A 26,390-nucleotide genomic window follows, 5' to 3' on the forward strand; every position below is an offset into this window, starting at 1 on the left:
GGCTGGGGGAGGAGCTGAACACAAATTTTTTTGTTACCTTAATGAAAGGTAAAAAACCTTCTACTTTTAGTACTACTTTAACCCCCTCCCCCCCCCCAACAAAAAAAATTCCTATTCTAACTGTCCTGTGAAATGAAGCTGCTTATATTTACTTATTCTGAGAGCGCTCCGGTTCAGTCAGATGATTGGCTTCCATTGCTGGCTTCAGGGAGAGGAGGGACAACGGATGCCCCATAGTAAGGCCATGGATGACGTCATCGCACAGGCATTGCAGCAGTGATCTTTCCTCTCCCCTGGGGGAGATCACATGATTGGACCAGAGTGCCTTTAGAATAGGTAAGTATATGCTTTTTCCTTTTACAGGGTAGTTAGAATAGGATTTAGAAGGGTAGGAGCAGCTTTAGACTTCATTAGATCGATCCTGGAATTCCACTTGAAGATCAGATAGAATCATGAAACAAATGAAGATGATTTTGATTTCTTGCTATGGTTTAAAACAAACAAAAACATAAATGGAAAGATCTGCTTTCATTACTGCCACTTGAACAATCTGAGTGTTATAATTACAAAAACTGCAAAGTCCACATCTGGATGATTGTTAGAATGTATCTTACCAGAAATGTAACTCCTGTTGCAAAAGATGCCCACAATAATAATGATAAACTCTAAAGTCTTGAGCGCAATGGAGCACCAACCATTATTATTATCATTATTATACAGGATTTATATAGCGCCAACAGTTTGCTCAGCGCTTTACAATATAATGGGAGAAAATACAGCAATAATACAGTTTATTGGAAGAGAGGGATGGCAAATACAGAACGATTAGTAAGGTGGATGAGTCTGGCAGCAGCATTCATGATAGACTGAAGAGGGGATAGCCTGCGATGAGGTAGACCAATGAGGAGGGAGTTACAATAGTCAAGGCGAGATATAACAAGGGAGTGAATAAGTTGCTTAGTGGTTTCCGAGGTTAAGAACGGCCGTATCTTGGAGATGTTGCGGAGGTGAAGTCTACAAGGTTTAGACAGCGATTGAATTTGGGGCTGAAAGGACAGATGGGAGTCTAGGATTACACCTAGTACCCTGGCATGAGGGGAGGGACTGATAATTGTGTTATTCATCTTGATGGAGAAGTCAGGGGAGGGGGCACGGGCTGGGGGGAATACTAAGAGCTCAGTTTTGGAAAGATTGAGTTTGAGGAAGTGGAGTGACATCCATGCCGATATGTCACTTAGTAGGTTAGTGATGTGAGAGGAGACTGAAGGGGTGAGGTGAGGAGTAGAAAGATAGATTTGTGTGTCATCAGCATAGAGGTAGTACTTAAAGCCATGGGAGTTTATCAAGTGACCAAGGGAGAAGGTGTAGATGGAGAAGAGAAGGGGTCCAAGGACAGAACCTTGAGGGACTTCTACAGAAAGAGGGAGTGAAGAGGAGGAGGCAGCGTTATAGGTAACAGTGAAGAGGCGCTGCGATAGGTAGGAGGAGAACCAGGAGAGAGCAGAGTCTCTGAGGCCAAGAGAGTGGAGTTACCATAAGGACAATTAAAACAGTGCATTCATTTAATTAGCAACCACAATAATAATGTGGAACATTACTCTCCCAATCAACATTATTTATAGTTAATCTTTATGCTGCTAGCCTAACTTTTTATTTACATCTCTTCAGTTGCTTCTGGTTTATAGCTTGGGCCAAAATGATGTCATTCATCCCAGACATCTTATAGGCATTTTTTTTCTTAAATCTGGTGGAGGGGGGATGAGTTTTCTCAGCTAAGCAAACCCTCTTGCCTGCATGCTTGAGCTAAGGGTAGATGGATTCCAGGAAGTAAATGCTACGTAAATCTTCTGTCCTTACTCAAGATGACTACAGATAGAAATGCTATGGGGTGTTTTTCAAAGGAATTTCTCAACAAAATAAAGCATGGAGACATGGATGGAAGGGTGAGTTTGCTTTGAATATTAAATATATTTTTCAGTTTGTGGTGCTGGGATACAGTTAAGTTCTGCTTTAAGCAAATCTCTCAGTGCAGACTTCACTGAAATCATTAAACCAATCACACAAATAGAATATAACATTTCTGAGAAAATTCAGAACACAAACAGTATATAGAATGCCTCCAGGTTGTGATATTGTAAGGGAACGTAGTTTGAATTTGACAGTTTCAGAAAATCACAAGAGCTGCAGATTGAAATGCAATTTTGGAATAACATTAGGGGATATCTAAATTCGTAAACTATTCTATTGTAATTTTCCATAGAGTTTGAAATATTTAAAACCTCACTGGGGGATTTCCCCCCGTAGCTTTCTATTCCAGAGACACACGTGGAAGTGAAAGAAGTCTTCCCACACTTCAAATCCAGTACATGTGCATAGGCAGGTGCCTACTAAGCGTTTTTTTATAATGGTTATTTTTTTATTGTTATGCCTCATCTGTCCTAATTGTTGCACTTTTTAGTTATGCTGCACTGGTACCTTTGGAAAGTCAGGGGTTAACTATACAGCCCAGGTTTCCCAGGCTTTTTTTGGCATCGCCCTTTGCTGGGGGCAAGTAGATAAAAGGAGGGGACCACCTTTAGTTGGAATGAGGGGTTGCTGTATCGTGTAACAGTTATTTTGCATTTGTGTTTCCCCTTTCCTGTAACCCAATCAGGGTTCCAGAACATGGACTCACGGACTTGTATGATTGATCTGTGGACTTTTAGGATGTTTTATACTGGTCCTAAGGGAGTGGTTAGAGATGGAGCTCCCTCATGGGTATGCTGCCATAGATTGGTGCCAGGAAAGGAAAATGAAAGTGTTACTAAACCCACAACAGTAAAATCAGTCTGTGTATGCAGTAAAGCATGCTTGTTATACTCACCGTGGAACCTAAGGGGTTAATCCTCTGCAGTGTGTAAAAAGGCTGTTTGCTCCTGAGTTCTCTGCCCATCCTCTTTTTAATTTCAATAATTTTTATTGAAAGGTTTTATGAGATAACATAGTGATAATATACAGTTCATCAGCAAATATGGGAATACAACATTGTATTGAATATATGCCCCACCAATTGGCTGGGGCTGATAGTGGTGTACATGGCATTAACATGAGAGGTATTCTTGACATAATCTGAACCGTGTTGAGATGTGTAGGTGTTCGGGAAAGGATGGAGAACAAGGAGAGAGAGGGGATGAAGGGGAGGATAGGGAGGGGAAGGGTGGGTGCAACCAGTCTAAGCATAGTGGTCAGGATAGTTTATAAGTAGATTATCAGGATTTTACAGAGCAATTTGGATTTTGTAGCCAGGGAGACCATTGGAGAATAAATGTATGGTGGGTGGAGTTGTTAAGGGTGGATCTTCTTTCCATGTCACATTGAAAATTGAGGTCTATTATCAATGATGTGAGGGAAGGAATCTTGGTAGTATTCCATAGCTTAGTGATATTGATTTTAGCCGCAGATAGTGTGTGGATAATGATGGTGCGGGGGAAGTTGTCAATTCCGATGTGAAGGAGTGCAGAAGCAGCGTTTGGGGTTATTGAGGTATTGGATAGTGCCGAAATCAATTGTAAGATGCTATTCCAGAAGGATCTGAGGGATTTGCATGCCCATAGTGTGTGAATTATTGAGCATATTTCTCCACATTGTCTCCAGCAAGAGGAAGAATGTTGTGGGTAGTATAGGGAGAGTTTAGCGGGTGTTAGGTACCATTGATGTAGAATTTTTAGGTACAATTCCCAATGAGAGCTACATCGAGAAGATTTATGGGTGATGCTGAAAGCTTTTTCCCACGATTGTGTTGTTATTGGTTGTGAGAGGATTTTCCCCCAATTAGTTAGGGATGTAGTTTGTAGGGTAAATTGTGAATTTATTGTGAATGTGTAGAAGGTGGAAATACCTTTACCCGGGTATTGTGGTTTGTTAAAGAAATGGTATGCAGTGGTAGGAATTTTCGTGAAGTGAGGTATATTTATTGTTTGTAAGCAGTGAGCTATTCTCATGTAGGTGAAGTATTCAGTGGTGGGCAGATTAAATTTGTTTTGAAGAATCCCGAAAGACTTTATTTTGTGGTCTGTGTAGAGGTCTTTTATGTTAGGCTGCAATTTTCCCATTGTAATAAATTTAAGGAGGGGGTAATGAAGTGTAGTATATTGATTGGGGTGGGGATGTGTTTAGTATCAGCGAATTTAGTAGTTGGGAGGTCGTACCAGGCTTGTAGGGAGGCTTGGATACATGGGTGTTTTAGTCGACATTCGGTGTGGGGTGTTGGTGGTATTAAGAGTAGGTTTTGTGGTAGGAGTGGGAGAAATGGGAGTGTTTCCATTGTGGACCAAATTTTTTCTTTTGTTGGGTGCCACCAAAAGTATATTTGATCAAGAAGAATTGCATTGTAGTAAGATTTTAGGTGTGGGAGGCCTGCTCCTCCTCTAGATGTTGGGCGTATTAGGAGATTTGTAGTGAATCTGGGTTTTTTGGAATTCCAGAGGAAGTTAGAAAAAAGATACTGGGAATGGGGAGTGTGCAGAATATGTACAGGATTTTGGGTAGTATGTACATTTTCAAAGTCGCTATTCATCCCAGTTTGGAGAGTGTTGAGGTACTGAGTGAGGCCATTTCTTGTGGAATGGTTTTGGGTAGTAGTTTGTGATTTGAGGAATATAATTGGTCTGTTGTTGTGGTGAGTTTTCCTAAGGAATATTGTGTTGCTCCCAAGAGAAGGGGAATTGTTTGGCTAGTATTGTTTGAGTTTGAAATGGTGATTTAAGATGGAGGATTTGGGTTCGTTAAGTTTGTAGTAAGAAACTTCTGAGTAATTTTGGAGATGTGCGCGAATCGTCTGGAGGGATTTGTGTGGGTTAGTTACCATTAGTATGATGTCATCTGCGAATAAACTGATTTTATGTTCTGTGTTGTGAGTGATAGCAGGAAATGTTGGATCGTTTCTGAGTTTTGAGGCTAAGGGTTCAATGAGTAGTGTAAATATTATGGGGGATAATGGGCAGCCTTGTCTAGTGCCGTTTGAGATGTTGAAGGGATCTGATAATGTTCCATCTGTTAATACTCTGGCAGATGGGTTGGTGTAGAGGGATAGAATGGCAGACAGCATCCAGCATGTGACGCCAAGTTTTAGTAGGGTTAATTGCATAAATTGCCATTGTATTCGGTCGAATGCTTTTTCTGCGTCTAAGGATAGTAATAGGGAGGGTTGTTTAGTGAGTTCTAGGCTGTGGAGAAGGGATAGAAGTCTTCTAATTGCGTCACGTGCTTGGCGGCCTGGGATGAATCCTATTTGGTCTGGGTGTATTAATGTAGGGGAGGAGTCTTTGGGCTATTATTTTAGTGTAAAGTTGTCTGTATTGAGTAATGATATTGGTCTATAGTTCTGGACCATTTGTGGATCTTTGCCGGGTTTTGGTATAGTCGTAATTATGGATTGTAACATTTCTTTTGGGAAATGTGCCTGTAGAGGCAGCATGGTTGAAGTTTGGTCAGATCTGGAGAGAGGTCGGAGGCAAATAGTTTGTAAAATTCGTTAGTGAAACCGTTGTTTCCTGGTGATTTATTAAGTGGGAGAGTTTTGATGTTTTTTTCTATTTCCTTGGGAGAAATTGTGTATGTGTAGAAGGTGGAAATACCTTTACCCGGGTATTGTGGTTTGTTAACTAGCTGCCGACCGCAGATAGCCGAATGACGGCTGCACTGCGGCCGGCCAGTTCTGAGTGGACGTCATATGACGTCCTCCCAGAACGCGCTCTCCTGCGTGCCCCAGGGGGCGCGCACCCGGCGATCTTCGTGATCGCTGTGTCCTACGGACACAGCTGATCACGTGATGTGGTAAAAGGACAATCACAGCGGCCTTTTACCACGTGATCAGCGGTGTCCAATGACACGCTGATCACAGGGAAATGCAAGTGCCATTCTCGGCTGCACTTTCCTCACGCTGTCAGATTGTGAGGAAAGTACTGCCGAGAACCGGCAGTTGTCAGAGCGGGGATCGGCACCGATCATCAGGGCACTGATGATCAGTGCCCTGATGATCGGTGCCCAGCAGTGCCACCCGAAAGTTCCGCCCACCTGTGCCCTGCAGTGCGCCCACTAACTCCGCCCACCTGTGCCCAGCAGATCACCCACCTGTGCCCAGCAGTGCACCCACCTGTGCCACTCTGCAGTGTCACACACCTGTGCCCAGAAGTGCCACCTACCTGTGCCCAGCAGTGCCACCCACCTGTGCCCACCCACCAGTGCTGCCCACCAGTGCCACCCACTAGTGCAGCCCAGCAGTGCTGCCAGTCAGTGCCACCAGTCAGTGCCCAGCGGTTGTGCCAGTCAGTGCCGCCAGTCAGTGCCCAGCAGTGATGCCAGTCAGTGCCGTCTATCAGTACCCATCATCAGTGTCACCTATCAGTGCCGCCTATCAGTGCTGCATATTAGTGCCGCCTATCCGTGACGCCTCATTAGTGCTGTCTATCAGTGCCGCCTATCCGTGCCACCTCATTAGTACTGCCTATCAGTGCCCTTTAGTGCTGCCTATCAGTGCCCATCAGTGCCGCCTATCAGTGCCCATCAGTGCTGCCTCATCAACGCACATCAGTGAAGGAGAAAAATTACCTGTTTGAAAAATTTTATAATAGAAACAAAGAAACTTTTTTTTTTTCAAATTTTTTGCAATTTTTTTATTTATAGCGCAAAAAGTAAAGCGCCCAGTGGCGATTAAATACCACCAAAAGAAAGCTCTATTTGTGAGAAAAAAATGATCAAAATTTCATATGGGTACAATGTTGCATGACCGCGCAATTGTCAATCAAAGTGCGGCAGCGCTGAAAGCTGAAAATTGGCCTGGTAAATAAGGGGGTATAAGTGCCTGGTAGGAAATGGTGTGCAGTGGTAGGAATTTTCGTGAAGTGAGGTATATTTATTGTTTGTAAGCAGTGAGCTATTCCCATGTAGGTGAAGTATTCAGTGGTGCGCAGATTAAATTTGTTTTGAAGAATCCCGAAAAATGTTATTTTGTGGTCTGTGTAGAGGTCTTTTATGTTAGGCCGCAATTTTCCCATTGTAATAAATTTAAGGAGGGGGTAATGAAGTGTAGTTTGTTGATTGGGGTGAACATTTCTCCCACTTTGTTTTCAATATGGCGTATACGGTGTTCTTATTTTTGTACCACATTTGAGATTCGGGATAGCGATGCTGTCAGATCATTGTGGAGTGTTTGTCGCAGAGAAAGAAGCATGTTTTTCATGGAGATTTCAGTGATAGGTTGGTCAGGGAAGCAGGGAAAGATTCGATTAAAGATGGAGTAATACTGTTAGGTAGCATTTGTGGAAAGGAATGCTGTCTGTCAGGAGTGGAGTCAGTATCCAGTTTGGGCCCGGATTTAGCAGGGCTGCTGGTGGTAGGAGACAGGGGAGGAGAGGTCTCCTGGGTACAGTGGTGCTTTGAGCCTGGGATCCAGGTGCTGTGCAGTGTTGTCTCCCTCATAGGAGATGAGGCTGCTTGTCATGCAGCCAGCGCCATCTTGGCTGCATGTGGTGACAGCAGGGAAGAAGTTGGTGAGCTTCCCTGGCTGTCCTGGAGCTTTACGGCGGCGGGTCATGGTCTGCAGGGGGTCCCGTGACCCTTATCTGTGGAGTCGAGCACCCGGTTTCCCCTGGGTTCGGTGTGAGCCACATCAGTGCTGGCGGGTAGACTGAGCTCTCCATCCTGGAGCCGGCCACGCATGCCCCTCCTCTTTTTTAAATCTCCACGCTTAAGACAGACAACCCGTGCCCTTCTGCACATGCTCAGTTTAGTGTGTATTGCTAAAGAGGTTTTTTTCTTTTTGAAAGCGTGCATGTAATCAGCACAGGGCCAATCAACACAGAGGGTCAGGGGTTTTACATCCTCCTAGAGCAAAGAAAACTCGTCCTCCAAGCTTTAACCAGTGCTCAGCTGAAGTCACAAGACTGCTCTAACTGCTGATGAGAAAAGGTATTTAGCAGTTTATATTTACTAAAATAATTGCATTTCCATGTTGTGTATACTGTGGGAGACCAGATATAGTGAAATCAGGGTCCTGGGTTTAGTAACACTTTAAGTAATAAGTATTTGATACAATTTTTCATTTTTTTCAGTAACACAGAGAAGGGTTAGAACATAGGTTCTTAGCTAGGTTATTACTGCTGTCTGTTTTTTCCGGTTCCAGCTGCTGAATATATTTCTCTTCCGGCTATCACAAGACCAGAAGTCAGGTAAAACTTCCCCAATTAGGTCAGAGATGACACTAACAACATGACAATTTTGAATTATGCCTTTAAAAATAGACAAATTGATTTTTCTTTCTTCTCTTGATGAATGAAAGGGATTTCAGAGATGGTTGTGTACAGGGATTGTGCAGAAATACTAGTCTTGGGGCATCTCACTCTCAATGTTGGTTTATCAGTTACCATTACAGTGTATCTAAACTCAAAAACAGAAACATAATATATTGTAGCTTACATAGCCTTAGATAAGGTGTCTGTATTAGTTTTCCTTTTTTTAGGATTTTTACTCATTATTTTCACCTAGTAATACTGCACACATCCTGCCCCTGGGTGGCTATGCTCACGCACTCCACTGCATCCATGGAGAGAGCCATGGTTGCCAACCAAGTTGGACTTCAAGCATGTCTGCTTTTGTTCATCTCCATTTCATGGAGGTGGGAACATTTGTGATTTAACCACTTGCCACCCGGCCTATGGTCAAATGATGGCCGGGTGAACATCTCGTCCCTCTGGGAGGGCATTATATGACGTTCTTCCCAGATTGTGCTTTGCACGTGCCCGACCTCGGACACCTCAAGTACCTCGGACACGGCAGATGACAGATCTGTGTACCAGCCCCGTTGCCAGTACCATGTGACCTGCTGTGACCAATCACATCAGGTCACATGACAGTTGTAAACAATGGATGGCAAGATCAACAGCTATTTTCTGTATTTGCTAAAAATGTCCATGAAAAATGAAAACTAATATAGCCACCACATCATAGAACTGGTAATATGTTTCTTTTTTGTTCTTGGATTTTGATATCTTTAAAGCTTTGGTATAATTAAATAAATAGTTGATGTAATTTTAAATGCCATTTTTAACCATTTTAAATTTCAAACTGTTTTTTTTAAATAATACCTGTTTAGCCAGGTATGAAGGTCCTTGTTCAGATACTTCCTACTATATAGTGATGCTCTATTCCTTCTCTTAACTGTGTCCTTGCATTGCCACACTGTGACTTGGGCTTTCAAAAAAAAATGGTTGTGTCTTCACACATTACACATACATAGTTCGCTCTTGTCACCATCAGGAAACCTGCCCTTAGAAATGCCATGCACCACTGCTAGAGTGAAGCAGGAGGTGGCTGCAAAGAGGTTGCAGGGGGTCAGCAGCACAGAGATGCAACAAAAGATGAAAAAGAAGCAAGCATGAAAACAAAAATGTATTTTAAAAAACAAACAAATTATTTATTACACACAGTGCCCTGCTTCCGCGCCGCCCTATAGCAGAAATACTGCTACAGGGTGGCATGGGAGCGCAAAATCACGTGTGTATATATACATGATTTTTCAGTTCTGGGTAGGGGGCGAGCGCGCCATTTGTAAACGCTATAACATTCACGTAACCAATTCATTTACATGTATTGGGATTTTTTTTAGCAAAGACATGTAGCAGAATACATTTTGGCCTAAATGTATGACAAAATTAGATTTTTTAACTGGACATGTTTAATAGCAAAAAGAAAAAAATACAGGATTAATTTTCAAAATTGTCGGTCTTTTTTTGTTTATAGCACAAAAAATAAAAAACGCAGAGGCAATCAAATACCATGAAAAGAAAGCTCTATATGTGGGGAAAACAAGACTAAAATTTAATTTGGGTGCAGCGTTGCATGACCGTGCAATTGTCCATTAAAATAACGCAGTGCCGTATGGCAAAAAATGGCCTGGTCAGGAAGGAGGGTAAATCCTCTGCAGGGCGGGTGGTTAACAAACTAAATATCGTTCAGTTATGGTTTACATCTACTTTAGGCTGGATTCATGCTATTGTGGTGTGCATCGTTCTGCACATTGTTGCATTGTGGTGCAATTCAGTCCCAACACACCTGCACCGTGTAGCTAAAAATGTTTCAGACATGTTGGTTACCTTAAGGCAATGCATGTTAACATGCAACCTAACGCAATACACCAGAATGAAATGCTGTGAATAGACCTAAGGGAAATAATTTGCATAGTTACTGTATTTCATCACTTCTGCCAGTATAAATGCAGGAAAACACAGTTTTCTTTTTTATCAGACTATTCATTTTATAATTGACTAAATAATTATCCAAAACAAGATAAAAGCTTAATGGAACTTTCTATTTAATAGTTCCACTTGTCTTAAACTAGCAAAACGTATCTGTAAAATATAAACAATTATTAAACAAATAAGCCTGGGATGTAATTATAACCTACATTTTGTGACCACTGATGTCCTAATTTATTTTTACAGAGGCTTAAGTTTGGGTAGGTTGTCATTAAATAAAACAAATAATCATTTTCTATGGCTTTTGGTAGGAAAAAAGGGAAACTTTTTTTTAGTAAATAATGGCTGTTAGTGCTTTTAATTGGTGGTCAGCATCTCATTAAAATAAAATAAAATAATGTAATTTGTTTTCCAATCCAATGATGGATCTTTTAAGTAGTTCAATAGGGTTCCAAATTTTTTTTTTAATCCTTTTGGAAGAATTGACATTTAGTGTGGGCTAAAACCTGAAGGCACTTTGATCTCTCTGACTAATTAGATACTGAGTATTCTGTGTTTGTTAAGCAGATCCTATTAGTTGAAGTGTTTACTACAGAGCAAAACTTTCAGTTTACCTTGAAATGAAGTATAATTGCTCCAGTGTTCTTTCGAGTTTATGTACTAATGCGATCCTTTATGAAAACTGTCACAATGAATTACATAGCATATTGTTACACTGTCTTTGGCAAAAGCTCTGACTTCCATTTTTTTTTCTCAGCCGGGCTTATATTTTATTATTAATTTTGCCTATAGCATAAACACATGAAATGCATCATGAAAATGAGATGAAAACAAACAAGAGCTGAAGTCAAATAATAATACCAGGGTAAGAAAAGAAATCAATTGTAATCATTTCAGAAACTTCTAATTTATATAAAATAATACTCTTCTCTCTTTTCACCTGTGGGGCTTTAGGGCTAAGTAGCATAGGTGACTCTCAACTGCAAAATCCCAACACAGAAGATCACTTATCAGTGGTTAAATGTAAGGAGTCAGATACACTTGCAATTAGGGCCATCAGTGGATTCCTGAGGCTTGAACGACAAGTGGTTGCAAACAGTTGCAGCTGGAAAGCCTGTACAAAGGTGACTAACAGGAGCCATGGTTGTCCGCTGCTGTTTGCACTTAAACCTCAAACATGAACTATGAACAAAGCAATCCCTCTATAGTGTGTACTTGTCTCAATCCAGAGCACAAATGTCTTTTCTGTCTCCTGCCTTGTTCCTCTGTTATCAGAATGAGTCACTTCTGACAAGTTTTATGGACACCAAGAGAAAATTGGTGTCAGGGGAAGGCAGAGCCTGTGACAGACAGCGTCAGCTCTGCTACTGTGCGTTCTGTGAAGGGGTGTTTGTCCCTCCAATCAGCTCTCAGAGCTCTCCTCACTGATGTGACTTCATCCCCCCACCCCCTGCTTCTCAGAGCTTAGAGTTCCTGTGTAAATTCAGCACTTTAAATGGATGTAGGGGACTGTAGATAAATGAGTACAACTTATGTAGGAGGATTTGTTTCATCTCTGTGTATCACCTGAGGCTAGTTACATCACTGAGTATGTGAAAGGGTTTACAACAACTTTAACCAACCAGGTACCTAAGGTCAGAGACAGATGCTCAGTCCTGGATGCAATCTGTCTGCTTTTGGACCTGATCAGGTGTGGATACATGGAGCTGGATGTTTGAATACATGGAGCAGTGGATCCTGTCCCCCTGCTATTGCTTTTTACAGACTTACAGCGACAACTGTTTGCAACCTGCGATTCCAGCTGCAATAATCCACTGATGACCTTAATCACGCATGTTAATAAAGCCTAAAGAATGCTGCATGTGCTACATTTTGTCTTCATTTACAATGCAACCTGAACCTATTTGATATCAATACCCACATGGAAGAAAAATGTTTGAAACATATTTTAAAAATATTATTCCCAATTATATTGACATATATTTAAAAAGCTACAATTTTGGCCATATTCAGTATATTTCAAAATATATTTCAATAAATATATATACATATATGCATTTTTATTACAAACTATATGAAAAATATTTTTTAAAATACATTTCAAATATACTGCATGTCTTTAAAAATACAAATCTACATTTTTGGAATGCATTTACAAATATATGTAAAAATATATGTTAAAATGACTTCTTTATATATTAAAAGAAATCTGAAGAATATATTTAAAAAATATACATGTAAAAAAAAAATGTTTTAAATATATTCTTCAGATTTTTTTTAACATATAAAAAAGTCATTTTAACATATATTTATACATATATTTGTAAATGCATTCCAAAAATGTAGATTTGTATTTTTAAAGACATACAGTATATTTGAAATGTATTTTTAAAAATAGTTTTCATACAGTTTGCAATTAAAAATGCATTTCAACATACAGTTTATATATATATATATATATATATATATATATATATATATATATATATTGAATTTGAATATGGCCAAAATGGTAGCATTTCAAATATATGTCAATATATTTGGGAAGAATATTTTTAAAATATATTTCAAATATATTTTTCTTCCATATGGGTATATAGGGAAGAGTAGCATGTACTGAACCATGGAAAGGTTCTAAGGAGATTGCTTGCACTTGCTGCAATTGGAAACGTAGCTAGAAATAGAAGCAATCTCTGGCATTTGTAGTGGTTGGGTGATAACAGGAATGAGCTCAGTTGTGTTCAGACATGAGTTTGAAACCCACCTGAGTGATCTCGCCAGGAAGCTGTTAAAGCAGACAGCCAATCATAGGCAGCCGAGACATTCCCAGCCCCTTTCCTTGTATGCATGTGGCTGCAGGATGGGGCATGCCTTTTCCTCATATGATTGGCTGTCTGCTTCTGACAGCTTCCTAGTGAGATAGCTCAGGCAGCTTTGGAATCATGTCCAAACACACGTGAGCTGATCCCTGCTAGCAATCAACCACTACAGTAATCCATTGTAAATGGTAATTCCCACAGATAAATAAAAACTGCAGGAAATGCTGAAAACTGTGCCTTGGAATGCATGTGAGGAATCTGTAAGAGCATTTTTACAGAAGATCCATGAGCTGATCCCCCGCTGAATTGAAACTCAACAGGGAGATGTCAGTTTTGTAATATCTGTACCATTCGGATTTTGTTTCTATATCATCAGAGGGCTGTGGCAAAGTTGTGTTGGATCTATGGGCTTGCCATATGTAGACTGATGTCTGTTACTTTCACCCACCTTTAAGATGGACTGGAAGGTAGAAGATGTTGTTATAAGAGACACGTAAGAAGAGCCCAATGTGTTAATGTGTCTATATTGAGCTTCACACAGCCAGCAATAACATTCAAAACCTGCTCTGGAATTTTAAATTTGGTGATGCAGTTTGAAGGGACAGAGGATGTTATGAAGCGCAGGCTTCATGAACCAGGCCCATACATTTCTTGGGCATGTGAAATATGAATGAAGTAAATTGCTAAGAACTTAGATTATATTTAAATATGGTTAAACAGCTGCAGTGCTTGCTAGGAAGCCTGGCTGATTCACTGATTTGTTTCAGTTGTTGCTTGGAATAGTTCTTTAAGGCCATGTTTTCTTTTGGGGGCAGCAGTTGAGCTGCATTTTTTACCACCCCCAACCACTCTCCATTAAGCTACAAGGCAGCAGAGGGGGGTGTACATATTATTACCCCACTGTTGTGTTCAACTGCAGTGTTGTATGTGACCCATTCAACTTCACTGCACGTGGTTGTGGCATACTGGTGCAAGGTTTAAGTGGTTAAAGGGGAAGAGATGATATGACATTTCCTCACTGCCTGTCAATTGCCACATCTGAAAATGTTGACCAAATCAGAAATTCTCTATTTCACTCAGTGAGCTGCATAGGGAAAACTTGCTTAACCTCCCTGGCGGTATGATTATTTCAGATTTTTGGTGCTGAAAGCAGTACCATTTTTTTGCATGGAAATATGTATTTTTTTAATTGTAGGCCTGTAATTTTTAGGAAAAACTCACTGAAATCTGTCCGAACAAGAGTCTAGTAAACATCCCGGGTATGATAAAATTTGAAACACAAAATCATAAATTATAATTTAATAAATAATCATAAAAATAATACAAAAATAATAAAAAATTTAATTCAATAATATAATCAAACCAAAAACACTGAAATTTGAAATAGAGCGCCAAGTTCGCACATTGCTGAGCTCAGTCGCAAAATCGTTTTCAGTGTCCGATGACAAATTTCCCCCACGAATCATTATCACTCAATTCTGCAAGTGGTTCTGATTTACTATCGCTGTTCTCTAGCTGATCTAAACCGCTTTTGACCTAAAGGGACACTTTTTGGACGCCATGGACGTTTCTCAGTTTCCAGGCAGAAAGAACAGACAAAATGCAGGCAGGGCGCCGGACAAAGCACTAGGGACAAAATGTATGTGAAATTGGTTGAGACAGCAATGTTTTACTATGTAAAATGTAAAAAAAAAAAAAGACACTTTTTAAAATTTTTCAATTTCCCGCCGCCTGCGGCGCCCGTACGTCCCGACGTCACAGGGACAGGACACAGAAGCCAGATGCCGGCATCGGCCGGAGGAGATGGCCGGGGACGCTGCAGGGGACACATCGTGGGAGCGCAGGGTAAGGTAAGTGAAGAACAAATGCCGGAGCAGTGCCGCATGGTATTCCCGAGTGTAGCTCGGGGTTACCACTTTTGGTACTGAAATGTTACCCCGAGCTACACTCGGGAATACCGCTAAGGAGGTTAAAAAAGAAAATCTTTTTTTCTTTATTTTGATAGTGTGGGGTTTTACTGTACTTAGGGTAGCTGAATTTAATTATTTTAGTGTTTGCATGTTATTTTTATTGGTAATGTGGGTGTCTTTTGTTTACTTTGTTTGCTTTGGTTTTTTTTTTTGGTTTTTTTTTTTGCTGTTTGTTTTTTTTTTCCTCTCTGTGAAAACAATGAGACCAATAAGGCCTACTGTAAATCCTAGATTGTGGAAAGGAGATTCTGTAACCCTCAAGAGCCATTTAAAGCTCGTTGCATTAAAAAACACCTTAATTCACATTAACTTCACCTTCCACTTTAATTCCAGTGCATTTTATTTTTGCATGAAATGATACCTCTTAATTTTGTTAATCTCTAATCCTCACATGATGAAGACAGAGGCATGTGCACAGTGCACTAACCTTTCCTTGATTACATAGTAGTAAAGGGTCAAGATCTAGTCCTTCAATCGGCCATTATAACCCCAAGGAGGTTGAACATTTTTTGGAACATTCCATGTAATCCGTGGTCTTAATCAAAGTGTTAACAGTTAAAATTTCACTAAATTGCATTTACAGACTAATAACAAAGAAATCATGGAAGGACCCATTAACGTATCTTTTATGGCTTAGCTCCATTATGTTGCGCTGAGATAATTTACTATAGTATTCAGTATGTATATTTATTTTTTTATAAATACATGAGTTTGCTTTTGCTATATGGTAGAGATATGTACATCCCCCATAGTACTGCTTTTGCATTTTTTTTTATTTAACATAACAACTGAATTCAGTAGCTGGTTTTGAAACTACATGGAAGCCAGGAAATTACTGCCAGTAGGACCTATGGGTGTTAATCATATCTCATGCTTTTCTTTTTCTGTGTCCCAGTATACTGTATAAATCTCCTATTTCATTATCAGCTCTCCTTTCAAATTCTCTTGGTTGTCCCCAGAGGCAGAGAATGTTGTTTGGCTTTGTACAGCATCGGAAATGATTCTCCTCTTATGGATAGGTTTACATCTTTCTAAAATACATGTTGGTATCGTCTCTTCGTACCACTTATAACTTAATCCACATCTGGATCTGGAAGTCCCATTATAAAGATGTTATTTTTGTACTTTGGAAAGCAACAAATACATGTTTTATGAGTACCATTTATATGCACAATCTAGCTCTGATATGGGTTCTAACTACAAAGATGACTACTGTGGGATTAGCAGCTAGGCAACTAAAGACTTTAACTGATAGAGGATCACTGCAATAAAACCTAAAAACAAAGTCAAAATAGATACTTATTCACCTTTTTAGTCATCATAGTAATGTATGTTTGTAAACAGGGCAGTATTTGGCACACTCTGAACGAGCAGAGATGAGTGGACAGCACAAAGTGTAAAGGCTACCTTTTATAAAATGTAGATATGCACATAGGTGTGCATAATAAATGCACATAGTTTTACAAAAAAAATTAAATGTTTAATTTCTTTGCAAGTGAGCCTCCAAAGCATTGCAACAATGATCAGAAAAAGGAATAGATTGCTGTGCCTCCCAATCAAATAAATCAATCCAATATATAATCCTATGAATAATAAATGTGCTATTCAATATACTAGAACTGAATATATGCATAAAATATTAACAGTGAATAAATCATGAATATCTCCTCTCATTTGCATATAATATATCACTACGCTCCACTGCTTGTGATACTTCGCATCACTTCACTCCACCTTTAGTGATACTCCACACCAGACATACAGGTGAAACTCACAAAATTTGAATATCGTGCAAAAGTTTATTTATTTCAGTAATGCAACTTAAAAGGTGAAACTAATATATGAGATAGACTCATTACATGCAAAGCAAGATAGTTCAAGCCGTGATTTGTCATAATTGTGATGATTATGGCTTACAGCTCATAAAAACCCCATATCGACAATCTCAGAAAATTAGAATATTGTGAAAAGGTGCAATATTCTCGGCTCAAAGTGTCCCACTCTAATCAGCTAATTAAGCCATAACACCTGCAAAGGGTTCCTGAGCCTTTAAATGGTCTCTCTGTCTGGTTCAGTAGGAATCACAATCATGGGAAAGACTGCTGAGCTGACAGTTGTGCAGAAAACCATCATTGACACCCTCCATAAGGAGGGAAGGCCTCAAAAGGTAATTGCAAAAGAAGTTGGATGTTCCCAAAGTGCTGTATCAAAGCACAATAATAGAAAGTTATGTGGAAGGGAAAAGTGTGGAAGAAAAAGGTGCGCAAGCAGCAGGGATGACCGCAGCCTGGAGAGGATTGTCAGGAAAGGCCATTCAAAAGTGTTGGGGACTTTCACAAGGAGTGGACTGAGGCTGGAATCACTGCATCAAGAGCCACCACACACAGACGGATCCTGGACATGGGCTTCAAATGTCGTATTCTTCTTGTCAAGCCGCTCCTGAACAACAAACGTCAGAAGCGTCTTACCTGGGCTAAAGAAAAACAGACCTGGTCTGTTGCTCAGTGGTCCAAAGTCCTCTTTTCTCATGAGAGCAACTTTTGGATCTCATTTGGAAACCAAGGACCCAGAGTATGGAGGAAGAATTGAGAGGCACACACTGCAAGATGCTTGAAGTCCAGTGTGAAGTTTCTGCAGTCTATGCTGATTTGGGGAGCCATGTTATCTGCTGGTGTTGGTCCACTGTGCTTCATTAAGTCCAGGGTCAACGCAGCCATCTACCAGGAGATTTTGGAGCACTTCATACTTCCTTCCGCAGACAAGCTTAATGGGGATGCTGACTTCATTTTCCAGCAGGACTTGGCACCTGTCCACACTGCCAAAAGCACCAAAACCTGGTTCAATGACCGTGGGATTACTGTGCTTGATTGGCCAGCAAACTTGCCTGACCTGAACCCCATAGAGAATCTATGGGGCATTGCCAAGAGAAAGATGAGAGACATGAGACCGAACAATGCTGAAGAACTGAAGGCTGCTATTGAAGCATCCTGGTCTTCCATAACACCTCAGCAGTGCCACAGGCTGATTGCTTCTATGCCACGCCGCATTGAGGCAGTAATTGCTGCAAAAGGGGCCCAAACCAAGTATTGAGTACATATGCATGCTTATACTCTTCAGAGGTCCGATATTGTTCTATGTACAATCCTTGTTTTATTGATTGCATGTAATATTCTAATTTTCTGAGATTATGGATTTGAAGTTTTCATGAGCTGTAAGCCATAATCATCACAATTATAACAAATCATGGCTTGAACTATCTTGCTTTGCATGTAATGAGTCTATCTCATATATTAGTTTCACGTTTTAAGTTGCATTACTGAAATAAATGAACTTTTGCACGATATTCTAATTTTTCAAGTTTCACCTGTATGTAGTGATGCCCGCTACCATTCACCACTGGTCTCACCTCCAAGATTGGAGTTATATTGTTACAGGTCTCAACCACTTTTTCCTTTGTTGAGGACTCCTTCCAATACCTCTGCCTTTGGACTCAGATGTTTACTCAAGAGATGTTTAAACATATGACTCATACGGTGAATTTCTCCAAAGTGTCTGCAGCTTCATAGTTCATTGGGGCTTGATTTATGGCTCATTCACTGCTAGTTACAAATCTCTAAATAGTCTAGTGCCAAGTTTTTTTCATGGATTCCCCTAATAAATCCAAACTGATATACAGTTTTCCATTACTCTTTTTCCGTGCTAGGCAACAAATGGAAATTTGTGGTTTAATTGGACAAGAAAATGTTAAGCAGAGAAGGTACAAGGTATGATGAGAATCAGTAAGACCATTCTCTAAATACTCTAGTGTCTATAGTCTGTTCATGGATTCCCCTAATAAATCCAAACTGATATACAGTTTTCCATTATTCTTTTTCCATGCTAGGCAATATATGGAAATTTGTGGTTTAATTGGGCAAGAACATGTTAGGCAGAAAGGGTACAAGGTATGATGAGAATCAGTAAGACCATTATAATTTTAGAGACACAAAACCATTAGTCCTTTCTCTTGTTTAAGAAGTAGTCCTGAGCACAATACAGCCATTCTGCTTCCCACAATAGTGACTTCTAGCAGCAGTTTTTACTAAAATAATCACATGAAGGTAAACAAAGAGCTTGTTCAGAATGGCATTATCATTCAAATGTGCTTTGAAAAGCAAAATATGTAAATACAGCCCTGGTTGGGATGATTCATGATTTAATAATTATCATCATACAATGTTGTGTTGAAGGAAGGCTCAGCCAATCACAATCCTCTAGTCTATTATTAGGAGTGCAGTAAAGGGTAATGGCTACCATTTAAAAAGGCAGCTACTATTGATGATTACTATCTAGGCCACTGGCCACCGGTGGTGAAGGGGTCTGTTATTAGGTGTGTCATATGGAGTGCTGGTTACCAGTAGTAAATTGGTCTATGGTTAGTGTTATATATGGGTGCTAGCCACTAATGGTAAAGGTGGCTGTTATTATGGTTGCAATAAGTTGCTTACCACCAGTGGCAAAGGAGTCTTCTATTAGAAGAGCTATATGGGTGCTGGCTACTAATTATAAAGGTGGCTATTATTATGGATTTCTTTCTAGGTCTCTGGCCATCAGTTGCAAAGGAAGTTGTTATAGGCACGCTGTTTGTGCCACAAGACACCTGTAGTAAATTGGTCTATTTTAGGGGTGCTGTAGAAGCTGTTGGTCATCAGTGGTAAAGGGCCTGTTATTAATGGAACAATATAGGTTGCTGGCCACAATAGCAAAGTGATACTTCCTTAGCTGGGGTCCTAGTGGGCCCTGAGCTGTGCAATGTGACTGGACAAAATTGTAATTTTGCAAATTAAGTGCAGTTGGTACAATTATGTAGCTCCAGAGCCACTTGTTAATAAATCACTTGTTTTAATTCTTAAAACATGAATATATTTCTGAACCAATTTGTTAATTCAAAATACAGTATACCTCATTATAGTATGTATTTGACATTTTCAGTTTTGAAACCGTTACACTCAAAGACATTAAAAAAAGAATGATAATCTTGAGCGTGAAACATTTCTCATTGTGACCTTTGTCAATGCACTTTGAGCCACTGATCTTTCTAAAATCTCAAAATTTGCTGAACGTTTTGCTTATGCCTAGCTATTAAAATAGCAGCTAATCAAAATATACTTGGTTAACTTATCTCTTCATGTTTGTGCCAGTATTCAAAATGTCACAGACGTATTGCATCCCATGGTTAGGAGGAATCGTAGAATAGATAAGGACCACACGGCACACCCACTGTGGCCCTTCACTTAAGAAAAGGTTTCACAGGCTGATTATGCTGTTGAAACCTGCAATTTTATCTGACAATAAGGACAATGATGCCAATAGTCCGTAAGGAACATATATGATGTCTGGAAACAACATTTTTGAACAAGCATTCTATTTTGCAAAATACAGCATTTTTGTCTATGTGGAAAGGATAAACAGATCTTGAATTAACATGCAACATGAGATCTATAACTGTATATCATTAAAGCTCACTATAGTTCACCCTCTACTGGCTGCCTTCTGTGTGACTCATTTTTTTCCTAGTGCAGGGCTGTAAAAATGGCGGCCCTCCAGCTGTTGTGAAACTACAAGTCCCATCATGCCTCAGCCTTTGGGAGTCATGCTTATAACTGTCAATCTTGCAATGCCTCGTGGGACTTGTAGTTTGCCAACAGCTGGAGGACAGCCAGTTTGACACCCGTGTCCTAGTATCTTTCATCTCCTTGTTTTATTGGTTGCATGACAATAACAGAAAAGCAGTTCATGATTGATATTGGGCAATATGGGGTTTATTTACTAAAGCTGGAGAGTCCAAAATCAGACTCCCTTCTGCATAGAAACCAATCAGCTTCCAGGTTTCATTGCCAAAGCTTCATTGAACAAGCTGAGGTTAGAAGCTGATTGGTTTCTATGCAGAAGGGAGTCTGATTTTGGACTCTCCAGCTTTAGTAAATAAACCCCTATGTGTCCAGGACACAATACACTCAAAATGTATGCAATATGAGAGGCTTTCAGCACCAGCTTGATAGTAAACTTGAGATAAACCCTGAGTTGGCAACATGCTTTTGGGCTGAACACAGCAGTTATAGAAAGTTGTATCCTTCAATTAGCTAGACTATGTTGATATACATTATGTATATTCAGCTTTAATACCAGAATTCAATGGGGACCTTCTGGATCCAATGCTTTGACTGAAGTTACCATTTCCATAGCCACTGAATGAGTATATTTCTCCCTTGTCCACACTGTACTGTACAGTATATGTATGTTTGAATCTGTGATAGAATGCACATTTGTTGAAGAAATAAAATCGCATAAGTGATATAAAAAGCATATATATATATATATATATATATATTATGGGTGTCTGTTTTAATAATTTTGTGGGTTGTAATTTCCATAACAAGCAATCAGTGAAAGTGTTTCTATTCCTGGTCGTCTTTGAGCGTTAATCAGTAGGGTGCAGTTTACTATCTCAATCAGGGCTGTTCAGTTCCTTTATTTATTTATTTTGCACAGCTGCTTGTGGATCAGAGGTGTCTCTGTAGGGACGAGGGTGCAGAAGAAAGAAATTTCTCCCGTTTTCATCTTTATGCATGTCTGTAGATCACAAGCTGTTTATGCTCTAAAACATTTTAGATAAGCATCTTTGCTCTTCTTATCCTATTGTGTCACATTGCATGGAATGCAGAGGTGGTTCAATAATTTCTATTCACGCTACCAGGTCAGCAGGGCATTTAATTAAAAAAAAAAACAACACTTGCATGAGGTTGGAAGAAAAATTTCCTACAATGACATAAAAATATCTTCTACACTATAAGATGGGTGATAGAATAGTGTGTGATCCAAGATATATATATATATATATATATGTACACACACACAGCTATAAACTAATTTCTGTTTACCAAACCGAACCTCGATGACTATTGCAATTTTTCTTCATAGAAAGGCTGGTAACCAATGTTATTTTTCTAAATCTTTTTGGCTTAAGAGTCCACCTTGGTTAAGAGTGATATTTCAGTTATATGTGGATTGAGGCAGGATGAGTTAGCCCCTGGCTTCTTGGATACTCATACAGTGAAATCTTCCTGCCATATTCTTATTCTGTTGCTATCTATCTGGGAGTTTTTGGTTCCTCTTTCACCACCAACTTCTGTTGCATTCTCATATTATGGCCAAGTTGCACAAGTAATATTGGAACTTTAAGGTGATTCTAAAGATGAAAGTTTTTTTTATTAAAATAAAAAACAGGTTATACTTACCTTCTCTGTGCAATGATATTGCACAAAATCAATCCTTCTTTGGTGGTGCTCCACTGGTGCTGTCCCCTCCTTCTCCCCCAGAGTGCTCCCAAAGCAATCAATGTGCTATGCAGGTATCCCTGCAGACACTCTCCTGAGCCAGGCTGTGCATGTCCTTAGACACACATAACATGGCTTGGCCACGCCCCCCACCAGGGGCGGACTGACAACTCATGGGGCCCCCGGGCAATAGGGGATCATGGGACCCCTATGTCCTTGCACACACTCAAATCACACCCAAAAAAGTCTATAAAAAGGTACCAGGGACATTTCATGGGGCCTCCTACTGACCCCGGACCCTCGGGCAGTGCCCGAGTGCTCGAATGGTCAGTCTGCCCCTGCCCCCACTCTCTCATCACAGGATTGGATGGACAACAGCAGGAGCCTATGGCTCCCTCTACTGAATGTGTCTCCTGTGGGACCTAAAAGGAGGTGCAGTGGTGCTACAGATGGGGTCAGTGCTGTATCATGAGAGGAGGCAGGTAAGTGTATAGGGGCAGTGGGGGAAAAGAGCTAATAGAATTTTTTTACCTTAATACAGGAAATGCACTATAGGTGAAAAATCTATTTGCCTTTAGAACTACTTTAAATTCTTTGCCTGGGATAACTATTTGTTACAAACAAAAATTAGATTACCATAAATAATGACACATTTATTAACAGAAAAATATAAATCTAAATCGATCTACTTACCAATCACTTAATAAAATGCATTGCACATCATCATATTACAAAGCATTTGCTGACTTTATCCATACTAATTTTTAATTAGCACATGCATTCACAAAGTCTATTAATAATGGCTTGGCTAATTCTCTGGTAGGTTGTCATGGCTGACATGTTTCACAGGGATTGTCCACTTCCTTAAAATGGATAATTCAACAATTCTAAAATACTGAATATGTGATGATAGGGAGTGAAAGAAATAATAATGTTATTAGTGTTCCCAACCAATATGCCCAGCATCCTTCCTACGTCCCACACACATACAATGCCAATGCTTGACAGCAAAAGGTGACAGAACAAGTGTCTTCTTTAGCCTTATGGCCATTGTGGCACCACTTTTTCTGTCCCCCTCCTCAGCATTGTATGTCCATAGTCTGGGTACAGGTGCACTCTGAACCATCACTCCATATAAATGTAGATTATTAGTAGCAGGCAGCTTTAGCAATATGCTGCCTGATAAGACTGACAGGAGTTGTTTGGACATGGAGTGGGGCATCCTGCATTAGATTCCATTCATCTAAAAAGCTCCCCAGCAGCCTTGTGTGCTACTGTTGTGGCTGCATTTCAATGCATAGACAAGCACCACCTGCAGACTCTATATACTTTGTTTTTAATAGATTATGAGTATGAATTAGTCTTGGGTTGCTACTAGTTCACGTTTTTCAGGCAATTTGCTTTCTATGCCTTTATCATGTAAACTCCTGTAGTAGGGGGTCACTATGGAGCTACTGGTTTACTTATTTCTACAGCTGTATATACTCCTCCAAATTAAAATGAATTTCATTTTATAATTATGATGATGAATGTATTTTCATTAGATGTTTATAACAGAATCAAACTCCTTCGGCTGAACTCCCTTAACAATAGGTATTTAAATGGATAATGACACTTGCATGCATCTTTTCTGCTTCTTCCCTGTCAGGCTGCATGCATACTTGAGGATTAGATACAAATTGGCCACTAATTAGAGCCTTTTAAGAGGCTACTGTGAGTGTCAGTCATTGCAGGAGAAGCAATGGACCAGAATCACCGGCTTTATAGAATCACAGAGCACTAATTGAAATAGTTATGTCACTATACAAAAGCTGGACATTGTGCAAAATGACTCTCTCATTCAGAGCTGTTTTCCAGTCCTTACCCTGAGCCGCCAATGCATTCAAGGTCACCCAGAATAACCAAAATCTTCCAACAGCATCAAGTGTGTGTGTCTGGAAAATTAATTAGGCGAAATCTTCAGTATGCTGTAGTTACACTTGTGTATGGCATGAATTAATGTGCAGGCTTACACCCTTTAACTGTGCATATTGTTTCTTAGACCTTTTTAACTGAGAACCACAAACAAGCAAATAAAATGCATTATTACAAGTTTATTAGACATTGCTTGGCTAATATTAGAATGTTTTACAGAGAATGGATACATGCTCTTCTGAATCAGTAACATAACAAGAAGTAGTATGATGAAATCTATGCTTTGTGTGTCTCTGTAATATAAATAAATCAGGACTATCATCAAAAAAGGATGTAATGATAAAGCACAGAAAATGTAAAAATAAATTATTATTAAGAAAACAATTAAAACCCAGCTCCAGTCTGCACTGTTTACTATAGATGTACTAACTGCCCTCTACTCTAAACTAAAAGAAGAGGATTTTATTACAATATGCAGCACATGGTATTACTATAAGGTCAAAACCTCTGATCAGCATCCTTTTTCCAAGTCACTGGGTTAAGAAGTAATGAAGTCAAAGGGTCAGCATAACAACCAGGCAACTAGTATTTTCAAAAGGAGGTGGTATATGTATTTACCCAGTACAGTTCACTTAAAGCCAAAGCTTTTTCTAAAAGTGTAGGATAGAGTAGGGAAAGGTTAAAACCCATGCCAGTTTATTTTTTGTTGCCTGTGTTTACTTGAGAAGATTTACCTCCAATACCAAGAATACAGCAGGACGTGGCAGAAAATCTCTGCAACATTAGGGAAATCCTTTCTTAGACAGTCACCCCAGGAACAGGTATCTCCAGTGGAAAATTTCCCCTTTCCAATCCTTTCTACATTTCCCTCTCTAGATTTAGTATTACTTTCTGTATGGGACACAATGGCCACCAGGTTAAAGTGATTGTAAAGGCAACTTTTTTTTTTTCTTAAAATAGAAAACATGTTGTATTTACCTGCCCTCTGCAAGGATATTGCACAAAGCAGCCCCTTACCTCTCTTTACCTTCTCTTCTGAGGTCTTTCACTTTTGCTGTCTGTTCTGTACTAAAGGCACTCACTGTGTTACTAGACTAGAGTGGTTGCGTTGTCCTCCCCCTCATCAATGGTTTTTACCCATTTCATTGATGCTGAAAATAAAATCTCAGCACTTAAAATGATTGTAAATGTATTTTTTTTTCAAATTATCAAACATGTCATACTTCCCCTATCCTCCCCTTTCAGGTCCCATGCCAGTCCTGGTTCCTCCCCCCTACCAAGTGCCAAAGTAGCAAGCTGCTTGCTATGTGAACACTAGTGCATGCTTGCTCCTGAGCTGGCTCTGTGTGTCCACAAGACACACAGAGCATGGCTCAGCCCCACCCCCGGCTCCCTTCTCACTGGCCTTGATTGACAGCAGCAGGAGCCAATAGCTACCACTGCTATATTTGAGCCAATGAGAAGGAAGAGACCCAGGAGAGCTGCTGCTCTCGTGCACAGTGTTGGATTGAGATCGGGCTCAGGCAAGTGTTGGGGGGGGGGGGGGCTGAGGGGGGAACTGCACACTGAATGTTTTTACCTTCATGTTCAAAAAACCTTAAGCCTTTAGAACCACTTTAATCTTCTGCTCTTCCAGTGCAGTACACCTGAGGTCATTTCTCTCTTGTTGCTGGTCTTGTTTTAACAATACGTTATATTGTTTACAATGTATAGTGTGTGCTATAGTGGTTGGAATTGTTCCTACTGTAGCAGGTTGAGTAAGGCTTTATTTTGGAATGGGCAAATGGCAGTCTGGCTATCTGGAGATAGTTTTATTTCCCTGGAAACCTCAAAAATAACAAACCAGCATTTGATTTAGCCAGCCAGTACCCACCTATATCTGAACTATTTGTTTAACTTGAAGGCTTTCTATTCAGAGGTCCTCAAATTCTAATAAAAGCCAGCTTGGTCAGTTTTTTTATACACATGTGTATTTGTGTACTTCTATCTATCTTTAAATTATTCTGCACACATACACTTGGTGTTTCAGGTTTAGTGACCTTTTAATCTGCAAAGAAGATAAAACATTGACTAATATGATGGAACAGAGTTTAGAGGTTACTGCATCTTCTAACGAGGAGGACGCTGTCACATTGGCAC

This window comes from Staurois parvus, unplaced genomic scaffold (assembly GCF_062004578.1).
Source record: "Staurois parvus isolate SC_StPar_1 unplaced genomic scaffold, SC_StPar_1.0 ptg000548l, whole genome shotgun sequence".
Lineage (NCBI taxonomy): Eukaryota > Metazoa > Chordata > Amphibia > Anura > Ranidae > Staurois > Staurois parvus.